General features: G+C 35.2%; 1 long non-coding RNA gene and 1 other non-coding gene across 2 annotated transcripts in view; one reads left to right on the top strand and one right to left on the bottom strand.

The window, feature by feature from the left end:
• Positions 1 to 6987: 6987 nt before the first annotated feature.
• Positions 6988 to 22102, top strand: part of LOC143658017 (uncharacterized) — a 101825-nt gene continuing 86710 nt past the window's right edge. Inside the window, exon 1 of the long non-coding RNA XR_013163072.1 lies at positions 6988 to 7062. This is a non-coding gene — a long non-coding RNA (uncharacterized LOC143658017). The remainder of the gene's footprint in view (positions 7063 to 22102) is intronic.
• TRNAR-UCU (transfer RNA arginine (anticodon UCU)) lies at positions 12808 to 12880 on the bottom strand. Its single transcript has one exon. It is a non-coding gene; the product is annotated as a tRNA-Arg (tRNA).

Raw genomic sequence — 22102 nt, 5'->3', positions numbered from 1 at the left:
GAAATTTTAGTGATAGGATAACATAATCTTGATTTTCCCATTCTATATTTGATGGCAATTTCTAATTTATATTTTGTAAATATGTTTCAGATCAATATTTTCACTCACTGTACTCCAGGAACTCACTGAAAAGAAAACTTAGTTGCATAGTTGTTGGAAGCTATAAAAAAAAATTGAGCAACATTGAAAATAAAACTTTTGCTTTATTGTTCTCTATAAAGTTTTAAAAATGTGCAGAAAAGGAATAGACGGTGCTCTATAAACTTTATTTTTTTAGGATCTTTTGTTACAAGCTGCTGTTTTCCAGACAGATTTGTTACATTGTTGTGTCCCTGGAATCATAAATTATTCTTGTCTAAATTTGGTTCTTGAAATTAGCTAGTAACGTGTGTGTGTGTGTGTGTGTGTGCCCCCCTGTACACACATACTTGTATATGTATATACAATTATGCCATTCTTCCAGGAAAAACAAATCTTCCAAAATTTTCTCCAAAAGAAATATATGTTGGAGAAGCCATAAATCTACCAGTAGCTGTTATTATCTGTCTCACATTGCTTATGTCAAGAGTTAGGAATGATAGAAAAATAATTATTTACTTTATTTTAAAAGTTGTTATTCATGGTATATGCTATAATTTTTTATGGTTTCTCCCAACTGAAGGAAATTATCATTATCGTGTTCTTAAAGTTTTGTGGATGATCCTCCCTAGAAATTGAGTCTGTAAAAATTGAGTCAGGTTCAACAGTGACATACAAGTGTAATTTTTACTTTCCTTGTTCTTCAAGAACAGATTTAAAATCTCACTTTTGAATATTAACTATTACTGAGGGCCATTTGGATTTCTTTAACTTACTAAAACTATCTGATAAATGCTGTTGCCAATACTCGAGGCTTTTCTCATTTGTTTTTTTTTTTCTATCCCCAAAATATTCACCACATAGAATTCTTACAGGTAGATTTATTTTCCTAATTTGAAGGAATTTGTGTTTAAAAAGTTTCTGAAACCTTTTTACCTATTCTATTCCTTTAAAAAAGGAAATTTCATGCTCTAGGTGGATAACATTCAACAAGAAGGGCTGTTGCTTCATATTTGAATTACACTGCCAAGTAGCTCAGTAGAAAGAACATTGATTCCAGTGGAATCTTTGGCTTTATTTCTTGTCATTTTTGTTGAATTTGCTATTATGATTGAGATGGAGGTTAGAAAATAAACTCATATTCTCCTCTATTGGTGATGTAATAATAAATTATTAGCTCCAAAAATAGAAATTGTTAGAAATTAGCTAATATAAAATATTAGCTGTAAAATATTTTTCTTTGCTCTAAGCTATTTTATTAAAAAATCATTTAATAATAAATAATATTACTTTTCAATTTTCCTCTTTAGTACCTGATTGTGCTGATTTGAAAGGAAGTATGGCCCCTGGAAAAGCCATGTTTTTTTTTGTTTTTTTTTTCACATAGGCAGGCACCGGGAATCGAACCCAGGTCCCCTGGCATGGCAGGCAAGCATTCTTGCATGCTGAGCCACCATGGCCCACCCAAAAAGCCATGTTTTAATCACAATCCCATTTCATAAAGGTAGAATAATCTATTCAATACTGTATGTTTGAAACTGTAATCAATCATCTCCCTGGATAATGAGATTTAGTCAAGAGTGGTTGTTAAACTGGATTAGGTGATGACATGTCTCCACCCATTTGGGTGGGTCTTGATTGGTTTATTGGAGTCCTATAAAAGAGAAAACGTTTTGGAGAAAGGGAGATACAGAGAGAGCAGAGACTGCTATAGCACCATGAAGCAGAGTCCACCAGCCAGCGACCTTCGGAGATGAAGAAGGAAAATGCCTCCCATGGAGCTTCATGAAACCGGAAGCCAGGAGAGGAAGCTAGCAGATGACCCCGTGTTTGTCATGTGCCCTTCCAGCTGAGACAGAAGCCCTGACTGTGTTCGCCATGTGCCTTCTCACTTGAGAGAGAAACCCTGAACTTCATCGGCCTTCTTGAACCAAGGTATTTTCCCTGGATGGATGCCTTTGATTGGACATTTCTAAAGACTTGTAATTGGGACATTTTCTCGGCCTTAGAACTATAAACTAGCAACTTATTAAATTCCCCTTTTTAAAAGCCATTCTGTTTCTGGTATATTGCATCCTGGCAGCTAGCAAACTAGAACACTGATTATTTTTCTAATTTTTGTATCCTAATGCTTTATACAAAATTTTCTATCTTACATCAGATAAAATATTTTATCTTAGAATTTATAGTGCTTTAAGCTGCTTAATTTTAACAGTGATTAATTTTTTTACTAATGAAATTTCCATTAAAAACAGAATTACTAGAATGTAATTAGAATGATTATGCTTGTACAATGTTTATTATAGATTATTAATGCTAAATTAATTGTTATTATGCAATTTTTAATGACATAATAACATAATAAAAGTAGATTTTATTTCATTGCTCAACAACTGAATTCACTTATATGTATAAATGGCACAATATTTAATAACAATTTGAAATGTCAAATTTAGCCATTGTAGTAATAACAACACTGAAGGAAAGCAACTCTATATTTATAAAGAGCTTAAAGTGGTATATGTTATTTCAGATTGTTACATCAAAAAGTCTATTTAATTCTTAAAACTAGTTCCCTACTTTGTAAGTTTGTATGGAAAATACATTTTAACATTGTTTAAGTGTTTTATTTCAAGCAACCAGAAAGTTGAAAAATATATACTTATTTGGTTAGAAGAAAGCAGTTTACTGTCATCCATTGGGAAGTTTTCAAAATTATTATACAATAATAGCGATATTATATATTATAATAAAAACTTTTCAAAAATTATAAAGATCTATGCTATAAATGGTGCCATATTAGGTGAAGCACCTGTGCTCAGTGCACAAACTGAGCAACCAAAAGTTGCAAAGAAGATGGACTGCAAATGCATTCTTGTAAAGAATGCCCATGAAGAGATGCTTGTAGATAAACTGGATTTGTAGGATAAAATTGAAAATCCTTTGTTCTTTCTTTACATAAACTGAAATTCACCAGATTCAGGACTTAAAATGAAGTTTGACTCTGCAATAAACAGTTTAAAATGTGAATAATATTATTTCTTATACTTTTTGGATAAAATCATTTATCCTTAAGGCTTTGCAAAAACTGTCAAGCACATGGTATGCATTAATAAAAATTTATTGAGTGAATAAAGGAATCAGTGATATTTTAAATATTCCAGAATGGAGTCCCAATTACATAAGAAATTTATCTTTATGTGAAATTAGTTCACAGATCAGACATTGTATGTCTTAAATACTACAGAAGGTATGCATTAATATGATTCACATATGAATTGAACTCATATAGTTTCTCAAAATCCTCTATTTTCTTTCAAGCAATATGTATGTAACCTTGCTCAATAAAGCAAATATAAGAAAATTTTAATGCACTATTCCAAACAAGGTTGGCACTCAGTATTTCTGCTTTGGCTTGATGAATGTCTTGATGGATGATTTTCACAATTATGTTTTACATCTTTCGATACTTTAAGCATGTTATAATTTTTAAAGTATGATTTATTGTACATATAAAGCATATATGCCTATATTTGTTAGTATTAATATTACTAAAATGCCATCCAGTATAAGAAACAACTCAATATATACCAAACAGAAGTTATTAACAAACACCATGGCATCTACAGAGAAATTAGCGTTGACCTTAAAGAGATAGATTTATAAAAGAAAATAGTGAAATAATAAATTATAAAAATATTTTAACTCAGGATACTTAAAACTATCAGCTCAATAAATAATTCTAAGAATCCTTTTAATTTTTTATTACATCATAAAGTCTTTACAAACTCCAATGTGAAAGTTGACAGATAATTATATCCCTCAAACTTGGCACATAAGAGGTGTCCATTTTTATTAAATGTAATCTAAATGGCAGGTGCAAAAATACATACCGTATTTCTTCTCTTCAGAATTCACACCTTTAGTTTTGAGAGAAAGGCATTTTTAGTCACTTCTCTCCATATCCCCTCAACTTTTTTTGCCATGGGCTGCCTCGAACTTATAAAAGAGTTTAGAAATTTAAAATACCATACTAAGCATCTACCATTTTGTATCCATTTCCAAAAAATTGCCTTCAACTTTCCCTTACCAAAATCATCACTGTGGGAGCCATCGTGATACAGTCTCTGATTACCCCCTTAGGTTTCCTTGATTATGCATATCCTATCCATTGTCCTGTTTTCACCTGGAGTCCCTGTCTTTTGTTGTTGTTGATTTGTGGGGAGTTCTTTGTATTCTTTAGATTGGTCCCTTGATGTTTTTTCCAATCTTTCATTGGCTATTAACTTTATCCATAACACACTTCCTTGAACAGAAGTTGTACATTTTGATTTAATCAAATCAGTTTTTTTCTGTCCTCATGATTAATATTTTTTGTATTTTAATTCCCTTTTTTTTTTTGACCTGGGTAGGCGCTGGGAAGTGAACCTAGGTCTCTGGCATGGCAGGCGAGTACTCTGTATTTTTGTGTATTTTAATTATGAAGTTCCTCCCCCAACTCCATTTCAGGTTACAAAAATATTCCCGTACATTGTCTTCTTTTAACTTTATAGTTTTAACTTTCACGTTTAGGTTTTTAATCTATTATGACTCTATAAGATGCTGGACAGGACCCGATTTTTTCTTTATAGATGAGGCAGTTTTTTCTGCACTGTTAATGGGTTCTTTCAGCATTGGTTTGGAATTTCATCTTAGTAATAAAGTTATCTTATAGATGTAAGTTTTTCTCTGAAGTCTTTATTTTGTTCTTGAATTCATATTATGCTGTTTTTATTCTTATAATTTTGGCCTTATGAGCTTAATACCTGGTAGGGCACGTTCACTTCACTTTCTGTTTCAAAGTAAACCTGTTTGCGTGCCTTTATTCTTCTATTTACATTTTTGTTTATTAAATTCCTTGAAAAACCCAACAGAAAGTTTGATTTTGAATGCATTGGATTCATATCATTTTAAACTGATATTGTTATAATATGAAGTCATTTAATCCAATAGCAAAGGCTATGTCCCCATTTATTCAGACCACCTTCAAGTCACTTATTAGGATTTTAATATTTTCTCCTTGGAGTATTTGTATATTCTTTACTATTTCTGGATGCTGTTTAGTTTTTTTTCTCTATTGGATTGGTATCCTGTTTTTGCTTTTATTTGCTATTTATTTATGGTGTGGAGAGATTTGCCTAAAATGATCTTGTATCCATCAATCTTGACAAAATCTATCATTATTTATAATAGTTTAAAAAATTCTATTGGATGTTCTATTTATATAATCAATATTTTGTCCACACAATGATATTGTTATCTTTACCCCTTGAATTTGTAAACCATTTGATTCTTTTCATTTCCTCCCAGCATTGGTCAGGACTGAAGCAGTTCTAGTGAAAATGGGCATCCCTGTTTTGTTCTTCCGTGTAAAGAAAGTATACCATTAACTATTATATTTGCTTTGCTTTTTTTTTGTTTCTAAACTTTAACAAAGAGCTAAAAGTTTTTGGTTCTTTAATAATAAATAGGTGTTGAACTTTATCAAGTGTTGTTCCTTAATTTATAGAGATCATTTTAGTTTTCTCCTTTAATCTATTAATGTGGTAAATGACATTGATAGATATTCTATAGTTGAACCACTCTTTTATTCCTGGGATAAATCCTTCTTGATCATGATTATTTTTCAATACATTTGAATTTATTTAGCTTACATTTTATTTAGAGCTTATCTACCCACACATGCATTTCATAAGTGAAATGGACTTATATTTTTCCTGTTCCAATTTTGAGTTTTAAAATAATTTAAGATGACTTTTTAAATCATTAATCTATTCTGTCTAGGTTTTCATAGTTTTTGACATGTTAGTTTTCATAAATACCCTTTTACTGTTCAAACATTTCTATTGCATCTGTAGTTATTTCTCCTTGTTTCAATTTCTATTTTGTTATTTTCATATGTTAATTTCATATTGTTTAGTTTTGCCACACTCTTCTTAATTTTTTAAAAGAACCATCTTTTGCATTTAAAAAATCTTTTCTCTCAATTAAAAAAAAATTTACTCTCATTCCACTGATCTCTGTCTTTATCTTTATTATTCTTTCCCATCAGTTTCTTTGGATTTTCTTTGTTGCTGTTTTTCTAGTTTATTGAGTTGAATTTTTAGCTTGCGTTTTTTAACTTCTCTTGTTTCCTGGTAAATGTATTTAAAGCTATAAATAACTCTCTAAGTTTTGTTTTAGTTGTGTCAAGGAAATTTGAACATGGAGCATTTTATTGCCATTCAGTTTTAGGCATTTCATTATTCCCTTTTTACTCCAAGAGTTATTTAGCAACATATCATTTTATTTCTACATACACTGGAGTCTTTAAAAGTTGGCCTCTTATTATTAATTTCTAATTTTATTGCACCATGACCAGAGAATATAGTCAACATGATAGTGAATCTGTGGAATTTATTGAAGTTACTCGTGTAGACTAATCTACTATGAGCTTTTGTAAATATTCCACCTGTGCAAGGAGAATGTTTTCTCCTGGTTATTTTGGATTCAGAGCTCCAAATATCAAACACTGTGTATTTATTTATTGAATTATTTGTATTCTTCCTAAGTATTTTTACATTTTTTTTCTTTGATCTCCAGGTGACTGAGACTTGTAGGTGAAAATCATCAACTACAATTTTTGATAAATTATATTTTTCATTAAAATTCTGTAAATATTCTGAAACTATATTGTCAGGATGGTATATGTTGATAGTGGTTGAAATTCTTGTACCTCCTTGTACCTTACATTACTTTTTTTTGCCTTGACTTAAATATTGCCAGATATTTAGATTTCCATTCTATTTTTCTCTTAGTTCATGTTCTTCTGTTGTACCCTTTTGCATCCTTTTATTTTTATTCTTTCTGATCTTTTCTTTTCAATGTGTCTCTTGTAAATAGCATGTTGTTCGAGCTGACATCCTGGCTGACTTGGTTTGCCTCCGGTGCCTTCAAATAGCTGTGGTACGTATTCCCCCTTAGTTGTTTGTATTTTACATGGGTTTTTACAGATGTTCTCAGTGGGAGCCTGGTTGGATACTAGCCACTCTATCATCTGGAAACAGGAGAAAGACATTTTTAAGTAAAATATATCTCATCTATTTGTTTCAGCTGGATGAAATTAAGGCCATTTTTGAAGGAAATAATGTACTTTTCAAATTAGGGTCTTGGCGGCAACTAGACAGAGGGTAGATAATCTATTATTTAATAAAGAATTTCTCAAATGTAAATGAATGCAATTCACCAGTCATTCTTATGTTACATTAGGTTTTTAGCCTCAAAATCTTTTTTATTTTAAAATTTTAAAAATATTTTTATTGTACACAACAAACAAATATACAAACATTCCTGACATGCACTCTATTCAAATCTTCTTTGCTGAATAGAAATAAAAGAAACTCTTTCTGAAAATCTGTCTTTAGAAGACAACAGTAAATTAAAATTTATTGCATCCCCCACTAGGATTCACTGCACACATAAATATCAGCCCAGGGCATTAAGTACATGGCTTAAATGGTCTCCATAAAAGCAAAAATGAACTAGAGGCCTTTAAGTACATGTATTTTAGAAAGCCCCTCCTCCTTTGTTCTCAGTTGATAAATCTATACATTTAATGGTAGTTGTTCCTACACTGGTAGGTGCACCAAACTGGTAATTGGCACCCTGGTGATCCAATCATACCCAACATTCTTCGTAAATTCAATTAGGTGCTGTCAGTACTGACTGTGAAGATGGCTAAAGCCATTCTAATGGTCTATTTAGAAATCACTTTTGATGATCCTGAAACCTGGCTCTTGCTAGAGGGAGGAACCATATTTGCACTGAAGGCCACTCTGTTCTCAGCATCTGGTGCAATCCTTGGCACATTGAAGGTACCATGTATTTGTTTATTGATTGAAGGCTCTACAATGCATTGCTATTTAATAGCAATCTTCATAACCAGGATTTTTTTTTTAGTGTTAAACCAGGAATTTCAAGACTCCTTTTTACAAATCTACTATGTCACTACCATTATGACCAAGACTGATGGATTAATTCCCCTGGAAAATATATAAAGCAGAACTTCTCTGGTGAAAGTGGCTTTTCAAACTTTATCTGTAACCTAATGTGAATTGGCCTAGGGAAATCAGTGTATAATAAATGTATGAAATTGACTTAAAATATCTTCTCATAAGTTTTTTCCCTTAAAAATGTACTTAGCCCATTTAAAATAATCTTTCATAATACACAGAATTACTAGAAAAGGAATACTGAGGAAGTAAGGTAAAAATAGATAGTTTCCTCATATCTACTCCCACACTCTCTTGGGCAGACTTAATTCTCCTCTAAGATGGTGAGAGGGCAAAGAGAGGCCAATATAAGATGCAGGCTAAGTATAATCCTAGCCAATTTTCACAGAAACTAAGAATAAGACCTTGAGTTTCTCAAGATGTTGGTCTCTTCCTAGTAGTGATAATATGAGAAAAAACAGGTGCAACAAGCCTATATTTGAGATTAAATGATTTATCTGCATTAGCTACAGCAAAGATGGGGAAAAACAAAAAGTATGGCTAGTCTCTAAAAGTTTATCTGCACACAGGTCCAGTTTCACCAGTGTTATGCAAAAATCCAACCCAGCCCCTTTTAATCATGCCCTTTGTCTCCAACACAAACATCTCCCAATCTCTTTTCAAGTGTTGCCCCAACCACCTGTTGTCTGTGATTGGTTACAATTGTCTTTATTTATGTAAGGTCTTTCTCATTTTAGTATCATGATATGCACAAGGAGCTTTTATAACTGAGGTAATCGGAATTGAGGCAATTTACTGGGATAATTGGTGCATTAAAATTCAGTCTTTGCTGGGATCTCTGCTCTATTTGTTTAAATGCCATTTGTGATCTTGACTCATCTTACATTTAAAGTCATAAGTGTTAAAAAAAATCACAGAGTTCATCTGTGTTGGTTTGAAGCTGTTATGTACCCCAGAAAAGACATGTTCTTTTTTCCTGATTCAATATTGTGGGGTAGACATTTTGATTGGATTGTTTCCACAGAGATGTGACACACCCAGTTGTGGGTGTGTCCTTATGATTAGATGGAGATGTGCCTCTGTCCATTCAAGGTGAGTTTTGATTAATTTGTTGGAGTCCTTTCAAGTGGGAGACATTTTGGAGATCAATTGTTTCAGGGCCAACAGAGACACAGACATTTGGAGATGCTTAGTGTGCCAACAGAGAGAGAGAGAGATGCCAAGTCACAGACGTTGGGAGATGCAGAGGCCAGCAGACATTGTCATGTGCCTTTCTATGGGATGCTAGAACCTAGAGTTGTGTCCCAGGGGAACTAAGTGAAGACCCACAGATGCCTAGAGAGGAAACTACTGGCATCAGAAGCTGGAAGCTATGGAACTGGGAACAAGGACCAGCAGATGCCAGCCATGTGCCTTCCCGTGAGACAGATATCAGTCTTTCTTAAGTTAAGGTATTATTTCCTGGATGCCTTAGTTTGGACATTTTTATGGCCTTAGAACTGTGAACTTATAACTTAATAAATTCGCTTTATAAAAGCCAACCCATTTTTGGTATGTTGCATTCTAGCAGCATTTAACACACTGATATGTCATCTCTTTGCTATGTAACTCATTGAATAGGAAAGCATTTTTCAATAGTAGATTCTATTTTCATTAACTAAAAATGTTCACAGCCATAATGATCTTTTATAACATATTTTATCAAATCACACACACACACATATATATCACACACTAATACCAACATTGTGTAATATTGTAATATATTTCCTGAAATGATATTATTCTTTTTCTAGAATAAAATTATATAATGAAATTCTCTTCTTCTTTATATTATCTCCCATCATGATAAAAGATTCATTTTTTCCCTTTAGATTAAAATAGAAAAGGTACAGAATAAAGGCCAGTTACTAAGGTTAAAAGAATGAGTTAATATGCATATATAACTTCAGCCAGGCTTTATAAAAAATAAAATCATTTCAGTTATGTAGTTTGCACATTAGAAAGTTGTTTATTTTTTCTTTATACCTCAGATAGAAATCAACTCTGGTCCTAAGCACTTTTGATAAACGATAATATTTTAGATACTTATTTATTATAATATGAATATGACCATGTTATAGATGCTGTTTGAACAAAAAGCTTTAGTCACAATGAGATTATCATATCCAAATCTAAAGACAATGCAGAATGTTTTACTCCTTAAGTTCAAAAAATATACATTCTTGAAATTATTAGTGCCTAAAAATAATGATAATTACAGTTTACCAATTTCATTCACATGTATTATACCTCTTAGAAAAACAAGAATCAGAGAAGAGGTTATAGGAACTAAGGCTGGCTACAAGCTTGGAAGTCGGAGCACAGTTTTCAAATTAAGCAGAGAATTTCCAAAGCAATTCACCATAAAATGACGAGAGAAAAATTGATATGAGACTCTATGTAATTTAAATTCACTTTATGTTTTTTTTAAAGAATATAACTTACTAGAATGTGTGCCTAGGCAAATGAAACAACCATTATTAAGAAATTTTATTTTGCAAAGACTGTTTGAATGAGGAATTAAATCAAGAAAGCGTAGCCTGAGGTCCACATTTTGAGGGACTTGACAAATACGCTTCAGGGTTCTTGAACCTCCAGAAATTTTATGCGAAGAGGAAAACTTTCTGGGGAGAGGGTGCATAGCCTGCATGAGATTCTCAAAAGGGCCCACATAGGACCCTTTCTTCTGTTACAAAGTTACAAACTAGGGGAGAAATGATTTCATAGAGTTTCGTGTTAACAGCACTTAGAATGAAAGATGTGTGTATATTTTATCCATTAACACCTTATCCAATGATTAGAAACAATTTAAATAAGTTGATATGAGAGCAAAAGAATAAGTTGCAAACAAAAAATGGCCCTACCCTTTAAACATTTTTACCTAAATAAATTGCTGCTGTTAGATAATTCTTACTGGGCAAGTTTCTGAGATAAGATTGGTATATACAGTCAGGAAAATGATCAAACTTTTACTCAGACAGAGGTGACACAGCCTTATTTTCTTGAAGATTAATTCAATTTTAAGTCACCAAGCAAGAGAAAATCTCATTTTTGATCATGTGAATGTGAAGATTGGACTTGCAAATAAAGGTGAACTTAAAGACATTTAAAATTAAATTTTATTTATCTTGTCAAAGCACTCTCATGAGCTCTGTTGATATCATTGTACTTCAATAGCATAATTAAAAGATCTTATAAGACTCATAGTTAGGTTTCATTATTAGAAAAACTAAAGCTATCGTGCTGGTTTGCTAGGCCACCAAAAGCAGATACCACAAAATGGGTTGGCTTTTGGTAATGGGAATTTATTAGCTCACAAGCTTACAATTCTGAGGCTGTGAAAATGTCCAAATCAAGACATCATCAAGACAAAAACTTCTTCCTGAAGACTGGTTGCCAGCCATCCTGGATCCTGGACTTGTCTGTCCCGTGGCAAGGCACATGGCGCCATCTCTGGTCTCTCCCTTCTCTTCTGGTTTTGTTGCTTCTGGCTTCTTGCTTCCATGGCATCCTCTCTCTCTCTGTATTTCATTCTCTTGTAAAGGACTCCGGTAAGAGGATTGAGACCCACCCTGAATGAGGTGGGTCACATCTGAAGATCATACGAAAAGGTCCTGCGTACAATGGGGTCCACACCCACAGGAATGGATTAACTTTAAGAACATACTCTTCTGGGGGTGCTTACAACTTCAAACCAACAGCTATTGTTACTGCTGTTTAGTTTTCATTTTACTGTTTTCCTTACAGATAGTAGGCCATACGTGAAATAGATGAGTCACTTCTTGAAGTCTGTTTATAACTCCTTTCATATCCAGAAAATATGTTGCCCATCAAACCATTTTTTGCAGGAATCCTCAATCAAATTGATTTATGCCTCTTGAATAATCCTTGGCAGGGTGCAGACCAGTAAATCACATTTTATGACTTCAGGCTGGCAGAAGCTACAGAGTATTCTGAAACTTTTTATCACTTGTCCCTATTATGTTCCACTGCAAATCTATGTTAAAACAATTCCAGACTTAGGCCTTTGTGGCTAATCATTTAAAAAATGGCAAGTTCTCCTCTCCTACCACCCTATTCACCTTTCTCTGCCCACATTCACATTCAAAACTTTGCTTTTAGCCTTTACTCTGGCGGGACAGTTTGGCTGGATGTAAAATGCCTGACTTGCACATTCTTTCCATGGGTGTTTTTTATGCTGAGCCACTGCTCTTTGGCATAAATGTTGCTATAGAAAGGTTTGATGCCAGCTTAGCTTTCTTTTACTTATAAATCCATCAATTTCATTTTCTTTATTTTTAAAGTTAATAATTTTACCAGTGTGTGTCTTAGCACTGACTATTCTGGGTTCATTTATACCTGTATTGTGATATTCCTTTTCAATATATACATTTAGGTGCTTTTTTTTTTAATTTCAGTAAAGTGTCACTGAATTGCATATTTGTTCTATTACATTGTTTTTGATTTTCTTCTTCAGAGATTCTACATATGGATGCATTTTATGTCCTTTGTCTGACTTCTATAGTTATATTTTCTTCTGTTTTTTTCCCTTGTTCTGTCTTGCCCAAACATTTTTGCAGCAAGAGACAGATCTGTGGGACCACCTGGTGTGCTGTGGAAGGCCATGGCCAGCTGTTTCATGTATATATTTTGGAGGTACATGGTCCGGGAATCGAACCCAGGTCCCTCACATAGAAGGCGAGCATTCTGAACCACTGAACCACCCATGCACCCGTTTCATATATTTTTAATAGATTTAGATTGTTTTGTCACATTCTGCATTTCACCCTGAGATCTTTCAACCTCCTAAATGAGTTTTTTTTAATGTGCATACATTACAGTTCACCATGCTGTAAAGTTCTATGGGTTTTGTCAGATGCAGAGTGTCATGGCACCCACCATTAACAGTGCCATGCAGAATAATCTCACTGCCCTAAAGATCCCCACTGCTTCACGTATTTAACCCTCTCCCCTTCCTTGTGAACCCCTGGAGAACCCTGATCTTCTTATCATAACTGTAATTTTGCCTTTTTCAAAATGGCATATAATTGGAATCATATAGTATGTAGCCTTTCCAGGCTGGCTTCTTATCTAGCAATCTGAACTTAAGAAGCATCTGTATCTTTTTGTGGCCTGGACGTGCATTTCATTTTATTACTGAATTGTATTCCTTTGTGTGGATGTACTACAGTTTGTTTATTCATTGCTGTTTATGGTTACTTCCTGTTTTTGATACTAATGAGTAAAGCAGCTACAAACTTTTGTGTTAAGGCTTTGTATGGACGTCAGTTTTCAAATCAGTTGGGTAAATACCTAGGAGGACGATTTCTGGATCACATGGTAAAATTGTGTTTAACTTTATAAGAAACTGCCAAATAGTCTTCCAAAGTGGGTTTACCATTTTCCTTTTGCAAAAGCAAAGAATGAAAGATTCTGCTGCTCTCCATCCTCACTGGCAACTGATATTAACAAGTATTTTTAGACTTCAGTCATTTTAATGGGTGTGTAGTGATATCATTGTTTTAATTTAAGTTCCCTCATGGTAAATGGTGTTGAGCATCTTTTCATGTGCATATTTCTCATCTGTATTTCTTCTTTAGTGAGATGTCTATTTGAGTCATTTGTTCATTTTAAGTTGGGTTGATTGTTTTGTTCTTGTTGAGTTTTAAGAGCATTTTATGTATTTTAGACACAAGTTCTTCATATGTTTTGCAAATATTTTATGCCGGTCTGTGGCTTATCTTTTCATTCTCTTAACAGTGTCTTTCACAGAGTAGAATAAGGTCTCACCTATCTTTCCTGTGTTGGATCATGCTATTTTGTTATTATCTAAAACTCACTGCTAAACTCAAGTCACTTGGATTTTTACCCATGTTTTCTTTTAGATGTTTATAAAACATTTATAGGTCTATAACTATTTTGAATGGATTTCTGTGAAAGGTATAAAGCCTTTCACAGAAAAAAAGGTTCACTTTTTTTTTTCTCTTATAGACATCTGTATTAGTTTCCAAGGTTGCTGGAACAAGCTCCCTAAAACTGGGTAGCTTAAAACAAATAGAAATTTATTCTCTTATCATTCTGAAGCTGGAAGTCTGAAATGAAGCTGTCAGCTGTGCCATGTTCCTCCTGCAGGCTCTAGAGAAGAATCTTTCCTTGTCTCTTCTAGCTTCTGGAGATTGCCAGCGATCCTTGGTGTTTCTTGGCTTGTGGCCCCATAATTCTAATCTGTTTTCACATGACTTCTTCTTTAAGTGTCTCTTGGTGTCTCCAAGTCTTCTTATAAGGACACCAGTCATTGGATTTACTGCTCATCCTAATTCAGTATTGCCTCATCCTAACTTGATTACGTCTGCAAGAACCTTATTTCCAAGATCACATTCATAGGAATTAGGGCTAAGGACCTCAACAGATTTTTTGGAGGACACCATTCAGCTCACAACAATATCCAATTGTTGCAGCATTACTGATTTTAGCATATCCTGCTTGTTGTTTCTTGAGCTTCATGATGAGCTCTGTCATTAATTTTGGAAAATTCTCAGTCATTATTACTTCATATATTTCTTTTGCTCATTTCTGTATTTCTTCTTCTGGTATTTCAATTATACATATGTTACATCTTTTAAACTTGCCCCATAGTTCTTGACTGTTCTGTCTTGTTTTTATTTTTTAATATTTTTTTCTTTCTGCTTTTTCAGTTAGAAAGTTTCTATTGACCTCTCTTCATGCTCACTTATTTTCTCATGTGTTGAATGGACTGAAGGTACTCTTCATTTCTGTTATGTTTTTGAACTCTAGCATTTCCTTTCAACTCTTTCTTAGAGTTTCCATCTCTCTGTTTACATTATCCATCTGTTCTTGCATGTTGTCTACTCTTTCCATTAGACTTTTTAAAAATTTGTGATTTGGTTGATTTATTTAAAATTATGTTTCACATCATAGTCAGAAAACTGACCATGAACTTAGATTTTACTGAGAAAACTTTCAGTTTGTTAAGTGCATACTATATAAAAGGCTTGGTGTACAACTAGTCTAACTACCTTAAAGGTAAGAAATTCATGGAGATAATCCCCATTTAAAGTAAACAGTACAGAGTTTCCAAGTTAGAGAATTCATGACACATTGCTTTAGACTTTTAATGTGAGGTTTTATGTTAATCTGGCTAGAATTTGGCTGTGTTTTGTTTGTTTTAGCCATAAGTGCCAAAGGCTTCAAACTCCTTTAGAGTTATTTTTGTCTTTCTTGTTGTCCTTGTGTGTTCCTAAGAGCGCTTCCTCAGAATCTGCATTTTGTAGTGCTTTTAACTTAATCCACTTCTATTATACTGGTGGGCCTGTGTTCCTAAACTGGGACCGTCACAAGTGTTTCTTAGCTATTTATCTTTCTTTAGGTGAGACGATTAAGCTAGAAAGAATGGAATCTGAGTGTGCCCTTCCTCCAGGTGGAATGGAGCTTTGGGTAAGTCTTTTCTCCTGGAGAGCAGGCCTCTGTTACGGAGAATGTGCAAAGCATATTTCACAATAGCTACTCTTTGCCTTATCTTGTCAGAGTCATAAGGGGCTCTTTCTTGGCTCCTCACTTGAGAACATGGTGGGTTCATGAGGTAACTCCTTCACAGACCTAAGACGGAAGCCCCTAAGACTTGCTCACTCTCAAGGTGGTCCACCCTAGCCTCTGATAGTTCATCAAAATTACTATTTTAAGTTTTCCCATCATTCCTGGCTCTACTAGCTTCTGCTCCATGTGAACAAATTGTGGCTCTCCTCTCTAGATTCATCTGCTTCTCCTGATTTGGGGATCATGGCTTGTTCGGCAACTTCCGTTCTAATGGGTCCAAGATAAGTCATTGATTTTTAGTTTATCCAGCTTTTCTTGTCTTAAGGTTGGAGTGATAACTTGAGTTCTCTACATGTCGGAACTAAACTGGATGTCTGTTTATTTAATTTTTGTTACCAAATTTGAATTAATTGTATTATTCTGGACCAGCTATTTGCAAGAGGTCTCTGTGTATGTGGTGGGTGGGGGCAGGAAGTGGGACAGGTGAGCTTCCAAGGTCTGTCTGCTTTCTCCTTTGTTGCTGCCATGACGGACTGTTTCTTGGAAGTAGAGCTCTCCGTGTAGCCTCTTCACCTAGTTCTCAGAACCTAACTGGGTTCAGCCCTGAACTCCCCAGGCCCCTTCACTGGCTGCTGCTTCCAGGAGATACACCCCCTATCTTCTAAGGGATTCCTTTTCTATTTCAAAAGGTGAAACTTTTTTATATTTGCCTTCTCTGGACTCCACTCAGAATTTTCATTCCTTTCTCCATGGTCTCCAGCAATTGTTCCCTGTTATATTTCACTTCAGTTCAAATAGGTCTTAGAGTAGAATTCTCTCCTTCTGGGAGTGAATATTTGTTGATTTCTGTCATCTGATACCAAAAGGCCTCCTCTATACTTCCTATTTTTCTCCACTACCCTGTGGCAGCTTCCTGCACAGGATTTGCTGGTCTCAGTTTCTTTTGGCCACGCTTACACATAATTTGGAGTTTGTGGATTTCTCTCTGTCTTCTGGTTTCACCAAAGATATATTTCATGGCTTTATTTTTGTTCTCCAGTAGCTCTATCTGGTTTCTTGGAGGAGAAATAGGAAGATTCAAAACTAAGCAGCTGCCGTGTTCCCAACCTCAGCTCCAAACTTGGACATAATAAGAAATATTAAAATACAACTGAAAAGGTAACACCAGGGTCACAGTGTGGCCTGCTGCAGAGTGCAACGTAAACGATGTCCTTGGAGGAGTGGAAGTTAACAGCCTTTTTAACCCAGCACTTTCTGCTAGTCTAACATTCTTGTTGTCTAAAAGCTGTGTGTGCTTTTCTTCTGAATGTTTTATCTTCCCGATTTTAATTTTAATAATGAAACAGTGATGTAAATGCAAAGTAATTTGCACTTACTTGGAAGATGCGGCTTTGAGAACTTGATGACATAAGAAAGGAGAGAAAGGCATTAGACTGGTTTTTACTTTGTCAGGGTTTTTTCTTTTTTCCTTCATATGTGAAGGATGACTACATAAACAAAAGGTTTTAAATACTTTTCAGGGTCCCTCCATCCACCTAAACACACATCCATTCACACAGGAGAACTGTCTTATTTATGTTTATAGATGCTCCTTGGATAAAGTTTTTAGGAGAGAGATGTTTCCTATGTAGTTTATGGCTGTTACCTTCGGAGGGCATGAAAACCTTAAAAAAGGAAGAAAAGCCTTCAGTCTACATAATCACACATGGTTTTTGCATTGCCTCTAGGTAATTGCTTAGTTACTTAGTAATAACAAAATATTTTAAATACATTTGCATTTAAGCATATAATTAATTATGTCCATGTAATTGATTTAAGTTTTTAAGAAATCTGGCCACTTATTTATGAAGCTAAAAGAAATACCAAATTTTGTTCTTCTCATTAAAAACTATTTATTGAGCTTTAATAAGAATGTGTGTTGGAGAAAAAATGGAATTTATTTGATTGTCAGACATTTTATTCCAAATTTAGTGATAAAACAGTTTTCAGTACATCTCATAGAACCAGCTTCCTTTGACTAACACAGTTCTATTTTACTATTAGGCAGTAGCCCTGGGAGCAAGGTTGCCTAAGTGTGTACTGAGTCTCCTCATCCCAGGAGGACTTAGTATTCCCTTTCCAGGCCTAAGAAGTATAGCCTGGGTGGTGACATTGCAACTGGAAACAAAATGGTCAGGTCTCCAGAAGAAAGCCAGGCTAGGCTCATTGTCCTGTACCAGCCACTTGTTGAGGAAGCAGATATGACCTTCAGCGCGGCAGGGAAAGTGAGGATCTAGAAAACACTGGAAAGTTCCAGAAAGCTCTGTAGAGGCTCTTTAGGAAAGAATAAGGTGTGGGGGCAGAGACAACGGCCTAAAAAACCTGTGTGCTTTCTGGAGCCAAGCAAAAGGCCTAATGAAGCCCTTAGGAGAATGGGGGAGATTCTGAGCATAGACACAATGTTGAGGAGAAAGTAAAGTGGAAAAGATTCCCGCCCTTCCTTCAAACTAGAAAAAGATTCTCCTGGACCTGGAAAAGTGGAGACAGGAAGTAATGAAATAGAGAGTCCTTGAGCCCAACTTCCTGAACAAAAAGATTAGGGAGGAAGTGAGAGTCCAGAGAGGAAGCAGCCTCTCAGAAGCTCACTTGATTTAATGCGCTGCTGCCTTCTTAAACTCTTCAATGCTTTTATCTTTGAACTTGTGTTTCATAAGTGAAGTCTGACAGGACAATGGAGCATGTGTATGAGCAGAGGACCCATTTCGCACGTAGAGTTTGAAGTGCCCTGTTTTGAGCTCAGGATTCCAGTGAACTCAAAGTGAGTGCACGTGCTATGTCAGTGATGAAGAGGCGCACCGAGTCCATTTTTCCACTAGGAATAGAACTTGCTTCAAATGCAGAAAGAAGGCAATGAGCTCTAAGAAATGGAAAGAAGGCAACTGTAGCTCCTTTTCTTTTCAGTCCTTCTTTACTCAACAGTAAGCTGAAGGTACAGTGTGTTGGCAGAGCATATCAAGAAGTGAAATAAAAACAGTTAAGTTAGTTTTGTGTAACATTTCCACCATACTGGTAAGAATAAAATAGATACGTATTGTACAGGCTACAAAATACAAATTGTGTAACTCTGATGCTTGTGCATATGCATTTATTGCTCATATTTTTGCATTTAAAATGGGCATTGCATGATATAAAGATAAACAGTAAACTTTATGCTAATTATGAATAATTTTAATTTTTTCTCATTTAGAATGACATTAAATAGCAAATCGAAAGCACCATGACAAGTCAAGAGAGACATGGTAGAAACAAAGGACAAACTTTATATCTAGTACCTTCAGTGACACTTTTTTCTTGCTTTCCCTATAAATTATGCAGCCATCCACGAAAGTTTCAGAGTAGTTGTCATATAGATCCACCCAGATAGCAGTGGCAGTTTCTCAGCAGCCACTGCATGGGTTGATTGAAGACCAAATGGTCTCCTCTCCCAGCATCTCAGCATGTTAGGATGTTGACAAATATCTATGAATGGTGAGGGTCCTCAGTAAGACTGGATTTAAACTACTGTATTAGTTTCCTAATTGCTGCTGTAACATATTGCCACCCACTCAGTGGCTTCAAACCACACAAATTCATTATCTTACTATTCTGAAGGTCAGAAAAGTTTCTATTTGGGGTGATAGAAAAGTGGTGGTAATGGGTGGTAGTGATGTTTGTGCAACATTGTGAATGTAATTACAACTACTTAAGTGTATACTTTAAAGTGGTTAAAACTGGGAAATTTTTAGGTTGCATATATGTCACCAGAAGTTTTAAAAAATTTTTTTTAAAAATTATGTACAATACAGAGCGTAAACCCTAATGTGAAGTATGGATGATTCTTTAATAATTATAATAATGTTGATTCATTAATTGTAAGAAAGGAACTATACTAATGCAAAAAATGTTGCTAACAGGGTAAACTGTAGGAGTGAGAGGGTGATATATCGGAATTCTGTACTTTTTGCTTGATTTTTCTATAAACCTACAACTGCATTAATTAAAAAAAAAACCAAACATCTATTATCATACAATTCAGAAGTCTGAAATACACCTGCAGGACTGGATTCCTTCTGAAGCTCTAGGGAAGAATATGTTTTCTTGCCTTGTCCAGCTTCTAGAGACAACCTACATTCTTTGGCGCATGGCCCCTCTGTCCATCTTCTGCTTCCATCTTCATGCCACATCTCTAAGGACCCTTTCCATCAGGCCCATCTGGATAATCCAGCATTATCTGACTGTGTCAAGATCTTTAATCATGCCGGCAAAGGCCCTTTCACCATGTAAGGTGACATATTCGCAAGGTTCCAAGTGGGAGGTGGACATCTTTGGGGGAACATTATTCAGCCTCCAACACTCACCATTAAATACAGTGAGTCTTCAACTCAAAAATTAAGCTTAGTTATAAGAAAACGAAACTGTTATATAAATTTGTGACCTGAGACGCATAACCTCTACATGAAAATTCAAACAAGGCAAAGGAAGAAAAAAAAATCATCATTAAACTCTCTATCAATGCCAGTAGCAAAAAGAACGCTTGCATTTAACAACAAGGGATTTCCCACTCCCCCCAAACCCCTCCCTTCAGGAGTTTACTGTTGCGAAAAGCGCTGGATGTCAGTTTGGATTAGAGATGGGTGTGTGACCCAGTTTCACCCAACTTGGTGCAAGAAGGATCCTGCTGGCTGGGCTTTGAGAGGGATTTGCTTTTAATAAATAAGCAGTGAAAAGACATTGTATTTTTCCTCTTCAACTTGCTGGGTCAGGTTGAGTCCTGGGACTTCCATTTGGGGACTATAAGGTGATCCAGCCTAGATGTAAAGCTGCTCCACCAAGGATGGCACAGGGAAGGCATAGGAAGGGTCAATTAGATGCCGTTGCTGACCATGGAGAAGTCATAGAATCCCACGGAGAGTGTGTTTCATTATAGTTTAGGCCACTTGTTTTGGGGTTTCTGTTACTAGCAGCCACCACACCCTTAGTCAGGAGGAAAACCTCAAACAGGACCTTTCTGCTAACAATTTGTGGAAACCTATGTATGAACAGTTAAAAACTTTCAGTGAAGTAAATTATGACCATAGAAGTTATTTACAATAAAATCCATACCTTTCTCTTAAAGAGATTGACAGTTTGCTGACAAATAAGTTGATACCCCTGTGTGTCCAATTGCCAAATTTAGCATCTTGCGACAACAACTTGCAAGGTATTTTGTAATTATCTCTTTTAGGATTCTTTCCTTCTAAGTCATGCTCAAAAATATACTATATATTTAAAATATGTGGTTTGAAAACACCCAGACTAGAGAACAAAATTTCTAAAAGTAACCCATGATGTCAAAACTCTAAAAAAATTCGAATGCAGGAAGACAAGGTGAGAAGTGTGTGGATGAATCTTATAAAATGGAATGAAATCCCAATAGGTAAAGGGTAGATAGAGCTATAAACTTAAGGAATTGTGTCTGGTGAGATAGGAGAGAGGGCCATAGATTTCTTTGCTCACCATACTAATAAGACATCACTAGATTCTAACACTATTAGTATTTGTGGTTGTTTAAAATATTATGTTAGTTTTCAAGTAATTGTCATTAGCTTTGCACTTCACTGGGGGCCCACCCAGGAGTTGCTGGTAGAAAATCAGTTCAGATAGTTGTCAACCTCTTTCTGAACTTGAACTGCCCAAGTTGGACCCTCTCTGATCTCTTGACCTCCCTCTTTTCTATGTCTGGCAGTGTTCTTTCTTTTGGTGCAGAGTTTTTCAACCCAGGCTACACATTGCAATCACCTGGAAGCTAGCAAAGTATTGATGCCAATGCCCCAACCTCAGAATTCTTGTTAAATGGTTTTCTGTGGGGCCCCAGGCATGAGTCTTGTTTATTTGTTTCCTATAATATTTTGATATAATTTTAGACTTAGAGCAAAGTTGCAATCTACAAAAAATTCCCAGATACTCTTCTCCCAGTTCTCTCTCTCTTTCTCTCTCTTTATTTTTCTGAACCTAAGTAGTAACAAGATGACTCTTCACCCCTAAATACTTTTAATGTCTATTTCCTAAATTCAAGTACATAACCATAGAACAATTATTAAAAACCATGAAGTCAGCAATATTATTAGCTAATCTATAGCCCTTTTAGAGATTTCATCAATTGTTCCAATAATGTCCTGTATAGGAAAAGAAAATCCACAATTAGGGTGGTTGTACCTTAAAGGCTGCCTCGGTTATGCTCAGCTGAAGCTGGTCGGAGGTAGGAAAAGGGCCCAAAGGTTACAAATCCTCCTGGAAGATTCCTGGGGCCCCCGGAGGAGGCATTTGCAGGGCAGGGAGGGGCAGGCGCTGCGGGGGGTAGCCCAATCGCCACAGGGCTCGGGTGGGACTAGGGCAAGGCC

The sequence above is a fragment of the Tamandua tetradactyla genome, chromosome 15 (assembly GCF_023851605.1).
Source record: "Tamandua tetradactyla isolate mTamTet1 chromosome 15, mTamTet1.pri, whole genome shotgun sequence".
Lineage (NCBI taxonomy): Eukaryota > Metazoa > Chordata > Mammalia > Pilosa > Myrmecophagidae > Tamandua > Tamandua tetradactyla.
Note: the sequence above shows the minus strand (reverse complement) of the source record. Positions and strands in the feature narration are given on the sequence as shown.